Raw genomic sequence first — 10,375 nt, 5'->3', positions numbered from 1 at the left:
TGAGCGTCCAGCTTTAGGGGCCTCTTTTTATGAAATACGATTCCTCAGGCTCTCTCATCTGAGGCATTTGTAAAAATACAGTTGGGACCGGTAATATCTCCCAAGGCTCCTGAACAATCCACCCTCTCTTGGTGTTTACATGCATACTGGAAGATTTACATCTCAGTCTCTGCTAACAATCTAAAACAGTAAAGGCCACATTCTGAAGTGTGATGTGGGATGACCTTGCAAGATTTGCAAAAAAAGATGATATGAAAAACAAGTTTGCTACTCTTAATTGTCTGGCTCACCTTGAGAAAAGGGTCAGAAGTCTAGACATTAGAGAGACATCTTTTGAGAGAATTACTAGTGGGTTTTAAGTCCCTCCTCCCTCTTCCCACCCACTTCAGTTCAAGCTGAGAAGGCTTAAGGAAATTACTTGGCCAGATTAATGTATCTGGGAGACACAGAGGATGATGCCTAACTCATACATGGAAAATTGAAAAAGCAGAGAACAATCAGCTATCTGTCTGTTCTATGGCAGAACAGGAAATGTTGTGAGAATGGCCTGTGCTCTCATAGTTTTACAGGGCAAGAAGTATACAGGTGCTACCCATGGACCAGATATAGGTCATGTAAGAGAGAGACCTAGTTGGGATTTCTTTATCTTGCCAGAGAGATCATCTGAAAGTTTGGAGTCTCTGCAGAAGAAAGCAGAGGTTATGCTGTCAAATGCCTAGGGATTTATAATTAGATAGAAGGAAGGAACATGAGGTAAAATTTTTAAATCTTGATTTTGGAGGTGGTCACATGGATATGCAATTGTCAAAACTGATCAACCTGTATACTTAAAATTTGTACATTTTATTCTGTGTAAACTATATCTCAATAAAGTTAATTTTTTTCAATGCCCAAATATTTTTAATGGAGTTGTAAGTGACCAACTACAAGCAGGAGCTGAATTCACCTGCATTAAAGTAACTTGCTATAGGAAAGATATTTCCACCAACAGGGAGGGAATTCTCAGAAGAATCTACAAAAGAATTTCTTGAAAAAGGGTCAGCTTTAGATACCTGTCAAGCACTAAAATGAGTTAGTGACAGCATTAGTCAAGTAAAAACTTTCTTCATCACTTCTCCCTCCTGCCCTATTCAACCCCTGAAGAAATAAGCATGAGCAAGCTGGGGAAGGGAGGAGAAATAAGTGGGAAAACAGACATCTGCTAAGCCCACTGAACCTGGCCACTTGCAACAGAGCCAAGCTGGGAGAAAGGAAAAGCATTTGTTGTAAAGTTTGAAGTTTTAAAAAATTATTTCATTAAATCATCTTAATTACTAAAGTGAAACTTAGAGTGACAAGTACTGGTTGCTACCTAAAGAGGACCAGAACATTCATAAAGTACACTGTCATGAAGTGGACTCAGACAGTGGAAGGCAAAACAAAATTTTTTTGTTATCCCACAAATATCATTCTTTAAAGGTTCCAGTCACACACAAGTACACACACACACACACACACACACACACACACACACACACATTTAGTTTGCTGATTAGATCTAGAAATTAGCACCATTTGAGTTACTACCCCAGGCCCACATGTTTCAAAGCACAATTTGGATATACAGCTTTCCAGATCCTTCTAGAAAATTCACTCTCCTTTCATTCCATTCATCCACAAGTACAACAAATATTTGTTGTGCATGTACCATGATCTGGGCTCTATTCTAGATACAGTGAAGGACAGAAAACAAAATGGTTTCTACTATCATGGAGCTACTTAAAATTCTAGTAGAAGAGATGATAGCCAAGTAAACAAGCAAGACCATTCAGATAATAAGTGCTATGAAGATAATACAACAGCTACTCTAACAGTAAGGGACTGTGAGGGGAAACCAGCAGCCATGGGCATAACTTGGAAGAATCACAATAAAGCATATCACACAAATTTTTTAGTTTCTCAGTGCATATAAAAGGTTGCACTACACTGTAACCTATACACTATACTGTTATCTATTAAGTTGTACTATACTGTAATCTATTAAGTGTGCAACAGCATTATGTTCTTAAAAAAGTATATCCTTAATTTAAAAATACCTTATTGCTAAAAAAAAAAAAAAAAATTCTAAAACTCATCTGAGTCTTTAGCAAGATGTAATATTTTTGCTGGTGGAAGGTCTCGCCTCAGTGTTATTGCTGCTGACTGATCAGTGTGGGGATTACTGAAGGTTGGGGGTGGTTATGGCAATTTCTGAAAATAAGACAATCATGACCCTTCCTTTCATGAAAGATTTCTTTGTAGTATAAGATGCTGTTTGATAGCATTTCATCCATAATAGAACTTCTTTCAGAATTGGAGTCAGTCCTGTGAAACCCTGCTGCTGCTTTTTCAACTAAGTTTATGGAATATTCCAAGTCCTTTGTTGTCATTTCAACAATGTTCATAGCATCTTCACCAGGAGTAGATTCCATCTCAAGAATGAACTTTGTTCATTCATAAGAAACAACTCTTCAACTTTGATCACATGAGATTGCAGCAATTCAGTCACATCTTCAGACTTTATTTCTAATTCTAGTTTTCTTGCTGTTTCTACCACAGGTATGATTTCTTTCTCCATTGAAGTCTTGAATCCCTCAAAATTATCCATGAGGGTTGGCGTCAACTTCCTTCAAAATCTTGTTAATGTTGATATTTTGACTTCCTCTCACAAATCATAAATGTTCTTAATGGCATCTTAGAATGGTAAATCCTTTCCAGAAGGCTTTCAATTTACTTGGCCCAGATCCATCAGAAAAACCACTGTCTATGGCAAATATAGCCTTACAAAATATTTCTTAAATAAGATGACTTGGAAGTAGAAATTACTTGATCCATAGACTGTAGAATGGATGTTGCATTAACAAGCATGAAAACAACATTCATCTCTTTATACATCTCCATTAGAGCTCTTGAATGGCCAGGTGCATTGTCAATCAGCTGTAATACCCTGAAAGGAATCTTTTTTTCTGATCAGTAGTTCTCAACAGTGGGCTTAAAATACTCAGTAAACCATGCTATAACAGATGTTCTGTCATCTAGGTTTTGCTGTTCCATCTATAGAGCACAAGACAGTAGATTTAGCACAATTCTTAAGGGTCCTAGAAGTTTCAGAATGGTAAATGAGCATTGGCTTCAACTTAAAGTCACCAGCTACATTAACCTCTGAAAGAGAGTTAGCTTGTCCTTTGAAGCTTTGAAACCAGGCAATAACTTCTCTATCTGTGAAAGTCCTAGATGTCATCTTCTTCCAACAGAAAACTATTTGTCTACATTGAAAATCTTTATTTAATATAGCCACCTTCATCAACTATCTTAGCCAGGTCTTCTGGATAATTTGCTGCCGTTTCTACATCAACACTTGCTGCTTCACCTTACACTTTTATGTTATGGAGATGGCTTCTTTCCTTGAACCTCATGATTCAACCTCTGCTAACTTCTAACTTTTCTCTGCAACTTCCTCACCTCTGTCAGCCTTTATAGAATTGAATAGAGTTAGGGTTTTGCTTTGGATTAGACTTTGGCTTAAGGGAATGTGGCTGGTTTGATCTTCTTTCCAGACCACTCAAGCTTTCTCTATATCAGCAATAAGGCTGTTTCACTTTCTTATTATTCATGTTCACTGAAGTAGCACTTTTAATTTTCTTCAAGAACTTTTCTTTTGCATTCATAAGTTGGCTAACCATTTGGTACAAGAGACTTAGATTTCAGCCTATCCCGGTTTTCAACATGCCTTCCTCACAAAGCTTAATTGTTTCTAGTTTTTGATTTAAAGTGAGAGGTATGCAACTCTCCTCTTCACTTTAACACTTAGAGGCCATTGCAGGGTTATTAACTGGCCTCATTTCAATATTCAGGGCATAGGAAGGAGAGGGAAAGAGATGGGGGAATGACAAGTTGGTGGAGCAGTCGGAATACACACATTTTTTAGTAAGTTTGCTGCCTTGTATGGGCAAAACAATTGCAATAGCAACATCAAAGATCATTGATTATCATAACAGATACAGTAAAAGGTTTAAAATAATGTGAGAATTACCAAAATGTGACACAATGATATGAAGTGAGCACATGCTGTTGGAAAAATGGGACATGCTCGAAGCAGGGTTGCCACCAACCTTCAATTTGTAAAAAACACAATATCCATGAAGCACAATAAAGCAAAGTGCAGTACAATGAGGTATGCCTATACTTTATATTTGGTAATCCTTTCTTTCTGAAGAAGTGACATGTGAAATGAAATCTAAATGACTAGAAGGATCTAGTCCTATAAAAAATCTGATAGAAAGTCTTCCCAAGCAGAGTAGAAAACTAAGTCCCCAAGATAAGAGTAACCTTTGTATGTAAGAAGAAGAAATAAGCCTAATGTGGATGAAACATGATGAGCAAAGGGCGGGGTGGTAAGATAGATTTGATGGAGTTAAGTATGGTAATTAGTTTAAAATAAATGATTTTGACTCATTGGACTATGATTATATTACAATTACCAAGAAGGAAAGTTGTTTTTTTTTTTTTAATTTATTGATGCCTGCCCACCAGACACTCGATCTTGCAAGACTGTCATTAAAGTCTCGCTTCTGCTGCACTCCACATCTCTGTGTCCATCCTTTGATTTTGGACAGGTGAGTTCATTTCTCACAGTGTGGTGGTGCACACCTATAGTCCTAGCTACCTGGGGGTGCAGAGGTAGGAAGATCGCTTGAGCCCAAGAAGTCAAGGCTTCTGTGAGCTGGGATCCTGCCACTGCACAGAAAAAAAGAAAAGAAAAAGGTAGGGGAAGATTAGAATCTTGCCTTGGGCAGGTTAAAGGAGAAGGTCAGAGATTCTGTTTCCTAAAGCCTACTCTTGGTACCTAATATATCCAATATTATAAACAAAAGACTGTGACAAGGGCTCTAGGAGTTATGAACCAGGAACTGTGATTGAAACCCAATATTATGAATATATCATAATACTGCAATGTTTTTTTATCATGGAAGGGTATTGGATTTTCCCAGATGCTTTTTCTGCATCTACTGAGATGATCGTGGGGTTTTTGTCCTTTATTTTATTGGTATGGTATTGAGGCAAGGTAGATAGCACAGTTAGATGCAGATAAATCTCCCATAGGTAGGTTTTAGGAAGACTTTGGAGATTTAAAAAATTACATTTTACTGCAGACCAAGCTGGCAGCCTACCCCACCCTCAGCCAATCAAAAGAAAACCCCATCAGATGTAAGAATAGGACAGCCCAACCTTTCAACTCATAGTCACTAAAATCCTTCACGTTGCCTATTGAAAGTAAAAGGCTCAGCCTGGCTCAGTGGCTCAGCCTGTAACCCCACGCTTTGGGAGGCTGAGGTGAGTGGATTGCCTGAGCCCGCGGGTTTGAGAGCCGCCTGGGCAACTTGGCGAGACCTCATCTCTACAATAAATCAAAATTAGCCGGGTGTGGTAGTGCGCGCTTGTAGTTCCAGCTACTCGGAAGGTTGAGGCGGAAGGATTGCCGGAGCCCAGCAGGTCGAGGCTGCAGTGGCCAGGAGCGGCCACTGCACTCCCAGTCTGGGTGACAGAGTGAGATTCCAACTCAAAAAAAAAAAAAAGTGACATCATGGACAGCAGGAACCAATTACAGTTGTCTAGGCATGGCATGGTGGTAGCTTGGACTAGGATGGTAGTGGTGAAGAAATAAGTGGATGATAGAGGGTGGCCAGGCATGATGGCTCACACCTGTAATCCCAGCACTTTGGGAGGCCAAAGCAGGAGGATTGCTTGAGCCCAGGAGTTCAAGACCAGCATAGGCAACATAAAGAGACCTCATCTCTGCAAAAAAAAAAAAAAAAATAGGCCAAATGTGGTGGTGCACACCTATAGACCCAGCTACTCAGGAGGCTAGGGTGGGAGGATTGCTTAAACCCAAGAGTTCAAGGCTGTGGTGAACCATAATCATGCCACGGCACTCCAGTTTAGACAATAGAATGAGACCCTCAACTCAAAAAGAGAGAGAGAGTACATTTTAAAGACAGAGTCAAAAGAATTTGTGTGTAGGCTATGGAACACACAAGCACTCACTGGTTTATTAAATGACCCACTGATTTACTCAATTGCTTCCTCTCTGGTAATCAGGGCACTAAATCTATAAATTACTGACTCTTCCCACACAGTTGCCGAGGAATGGGTGGGTCTAGGCGGTCATATTTGTACCGGTTGACTCTACTACCCTTAACCACAATGGCCAAGAGTGGATATGTAACCAAATATTCTTTCTGTCTCTGGGAATCAGAGTAGAACTGTGAGAAACTAAGTCAGAGATAAAGACAGGAGTTAAAAGGTCATGTAGCTTCAGGAAGTGAGGTCTCCATTTTAAAGCGGACATGGATTTGCCATAAGAGAATACATGAGCTGGCCAGGTGTGGTAGCTCACACTTGTAATCCCAACACTTTGAGAAGCCGAGATGAGAGGATTGCCTGAGTCCAGGGTTCGAGACCAACCTGGGCAATTTGGCGAGACCTCGTCTCTACAACAAATCACACAAAAATTATTAGCCTGGCGTGGTGGTGTACGCCTGTGTTTCCAGCTACTTGGAAGGCTGAGGCGGAAGGATTGCCTGAACCCAACAGGTCAAGGCTGCAGTAGCCATGAGCGTGCCACTGCACTCGAACTTGGGCAACAGTTAGACTCCGACTCAAAAAAGAGAGAGAGAGACTACATAAACCAAGTTACCTAGTCTGTAGAGAGAAGGAAGCCGATACCCAAAGAGAAAGCAATGAGACACTGTTCCAACCCTGTAGGAGGCTTCATGAGGCTTTCTGAAGCTGAGTTCTGTGAGGACAACTTTTTACCTGAGCTGGGTTGAGAGTATATTTACTCTCTGCTGCCAATAGCTAAGACTCAGGGGTAACTCCAGTCTACACAGGTTAGGTTCAGCAGTGTCTGGGAAACAAGAAGAGGTTCTCTTCAACTACATCCAGTAAACAGGGAGAGGGCACCATACCATAGAGCTCACTCTGCACCTTTTCCTTTAAGAACTCATAGGGAAGGTATTCCAAAGTTATTTACCACTGCTAGAAACAGAAACAAGGAGCCCCATCCCAGCCCCAGCATATCCCTGTGATTCCAGCCCCACTTTCTTCTCAGATACCTGGGAGTCATCCTAGATTATTTGCTCTACCTCCCTCTCCCATCCCCCTATAACACATTTAATTAATCATTACGTTCTACAGATTTCTATACCCTAAATCACTCTTGGATCTATCGCCTCATCTAATCCTTCAGCAACTGCTCTAATTCAGACCGTCTCCCTTCTCATAAGGACCAGTCTCCTCACTGGTCTCGTTCCCTTCCCCTACTTCAATATTCACGCTCCTGCTATAGTAGCACCAATCTGTCCAAAACACGCCCTTGCTTTATGTTATTTTATTATTTCATTTTGTTTTTGAGTTGGAGTCTCATTCTGTCACCCAGGTTGGAGTGTAGTGGTATGATCACTGCTCACTGTAGCTTCGATTTACCTCCTCAGCTCAGGCAACCCTTCCACGTCAGCCTCTCAAGTAGCTGGAACTACAGGCATGCACCACCACACCCAGTTAATTGTTTTTTGTTTCTTGTTTTTGTTTTAGAGATGAGGTCTTGCTATGTTGCCCAGGCTGGCCTTGAACTCCTGGACTCAAGGAATCCTGGTCTGGCCGCCTACTGTAAGTAATAGTGCCCCCAGCCTTCAGAATAAAATCCATACTCCTCCTGAACATGCATACAAGGCCCTTCATAATCTCACCCCTGCCTTCCTCCTACACTTTATCCATACTTAACTACTTGTACTTTCCCCAAGGCATCATGTTGTTTCATGTCTCTGTGTTTTTATATATTCTTTGATTTGCAAGCATCTGAAAAACATAAAGACTTTGCAATGGGTGTCCTTTTAATGAAATGTTGGGTGTTGTCTAAAGACCCTTGGGGATTATATTACTCTATTAGAGCTGAGAACCTTCAATTTCCTTTGACTAGGTTCCTATTTTACAACTAGGCTATTTCCTAACTCCTTAGAGATAAAAGTTAACAACTTAAAGTGTTGAATACTGATAATAATGCAAAATATTTCCTGCCCATAACACTGCAAATGAATCGTGTTCTGGGTGATGCAAATGAATTTTGTCCAGTAGGGAACAGATATTCCTAAAAGTCAAATCCTCATTTGAACCGGTTCTCTCATGAATTAGTGAGTTTAATAAAATTTTAAAAATGTGTTCATTCTGTATTTGTATAAGGCTCATGATTTTACCCTTGAAAATTATTCTTTAACATAAATAACAGGAAGTAACCCATACTAGCTGAAGCCAAAAATGAGACTATATGACTGGATAGAAGGATGCATCATAAACCTGCATCAAGCTGGGTCTCAGAAAGAAGTGGAATCAGCTGCTGAAAAGTCCCAAGAATCGAGGGAGTAGTCTCTTTATGTCTAGACTGGGCTTCTCTGTGTGAGTTCTGTGCAGCAGATTGGTTCTCCTCAAAGTGGTTTTCAATGCTCTGCAGGCCATTTGGGAAGTAGAAGATGGCTACCCATAGCTCCCAAATTTCCATTGTAAGTCCAATTTAAGTGTATGAGTAGAAGTGTAGCTCTCTGTCCCCAGATTCCAAATTCTCAGGGAATGGACTCTAACTGGCCTGGTTTGGGCTGAGCTCCCATCCTGGACCATTTAACTGAGGGATCACACTGTGCAAACTTGCGGCTCCTCGTTGCTTCTCCCGCTGGCAATGCTGGTCCTCTCCACTTCACGCTCATGTAATTCCCCAGCATTTCCTTTCTTTTTGAAAAGTTGTTTTTCTTTTTGTCAGTAATGAAGACTTGGTTCAAGGCCGAACTTTATTTCTAAAATTCATATTTGAGTTTGCTATTCCTGTGTCTGCATAAAGTCCTTCAGTGTTTCTCCACTGTTCACAGGATGAGTCCCAACTCTTTAGTGGCATACTAATGGCATTTCATCATCAAACTCTGACCATCTCTCCTGGGTGCTCTCTGCTGCATCCCACACCTCTCAGTCATACTAGTTGTTTTGCCCTTCTTTTCACATGCTGATGCTCCCACACCCTTATCTCCTGCTCATTCTTCAAAACGTAGCTCACACTTCTGTGAAGCCTGAAGATGCATTACACATTATGACATTTGTCTGCTTCCTTGACTGTGACCAACAAGGTTGTCGGCCCTAGGGCACAGGATCTCAGTGACTAACTCTTTCATCAAGCATGGAACCTAGAACAGATTCTTCATAGTGGCTTCCAATAACCATGTGCTGAAGGACTGCCTGTCCTCACCGGCCTTTGACTAGAAGCAGCAGGAGACCCAGGCATTCTCCATGTCCTCCGTACACCTCGCCCTGAAGAGTGGGCGAAGCACGGGCTCCAGGTTTTACTAGGGCTTCCTAACCCTGGTAATGCATAGGGTACTTTTTAAAAAATATCAAATCTGAGCCCCAGCCAAACCCTATTTTACCCCAACCCAGTGATTCTGAGTCAGCTGGTCTTGGGTGAGGTTAGGCCTTTGTTGTCCTTTTGATTTTTAAATTTCCTCATGAGCTTCCCTGGGGCACCAGGGTTGAAAATTGCTGCTTTAGGTGAAACTGGGAGCCTACACACTCCTGCCCTTGTTACAACCTAACCAGGATCTTATGCCCACTGCCTAGAAAAACAGAGAATGACACAGCGGTTACAGTAGAGAAAGAGTTTAATATTGCGAAGCAGTTGAGTGAGGAGGACAGGAGATATTTCTCAAATCTACCTCCTGGATAATTCAGAGGCTAGGTTTTTAAAAGGGACTTTGGTGGGCAGGAGGCTGGAAATGTTGATTGGCTGATGAAGTCGTGCGGGGTGCTGAAACCACCTTCAAGCTGCAGACCCAGTCTCTGGGAGGGGGCTGTGGAGCCAGCTCCTTGGTTTGTGTTCTGGATCTTGGGGGAGCCTTAGGCCCGTCAGAGTGCAAAGTTTAAAAAACATCTCAAATACCATCCTTAGGTTTTACCATAGATACTGCCTACAAAGCAAGTCCCTCAACTACCAAACCCGGGGCAGTGAGTCATTACAGAGGCAGTTTACAAGTATGGTATGCGGAAGGTGGGGGTCCCTGGAGATAAGAGCCGCCTGGGCCTGTCAAACTTTGGGATGTCATCGAGCAGATCTATGCAGTCTTAGGCCCATAGTTTAAGAGAAAATATGTTTATCAGCACCACGGGCAGCATCCCCCTCCCCAGAGGTCAGGACACGAAGATAATCAATTTCTCTCTACCGAAGTTGAAAGCAAACTCAGAAACAACAGATTTGTTAAATTCTAACGAACCCTAGCTGCAGCCTCGCAGGGCTCGGGTTTCTCCTGCAACGATTACCCCGTGG

Source organism: Carlito syrichta, unplaced genomic scaffold, assembly GCF_000164805.1.
Source record: "Carlito syrichta isolate Samal-C Ts95f unplaced genomic scaffold, Tarsius_syrichta-2.0.1 Scaffold306593, whole genome shotgun sequence".
In the NCBI taxonomy this organism is placed as follows: Eukaryota; Metazoa; Chordata; class Mammalia; order Primates; family Tarsiidae; genus Carlito; species Carlito syrichta.
Note: the sequence above shows the minus strand (reverse complement) of the source record.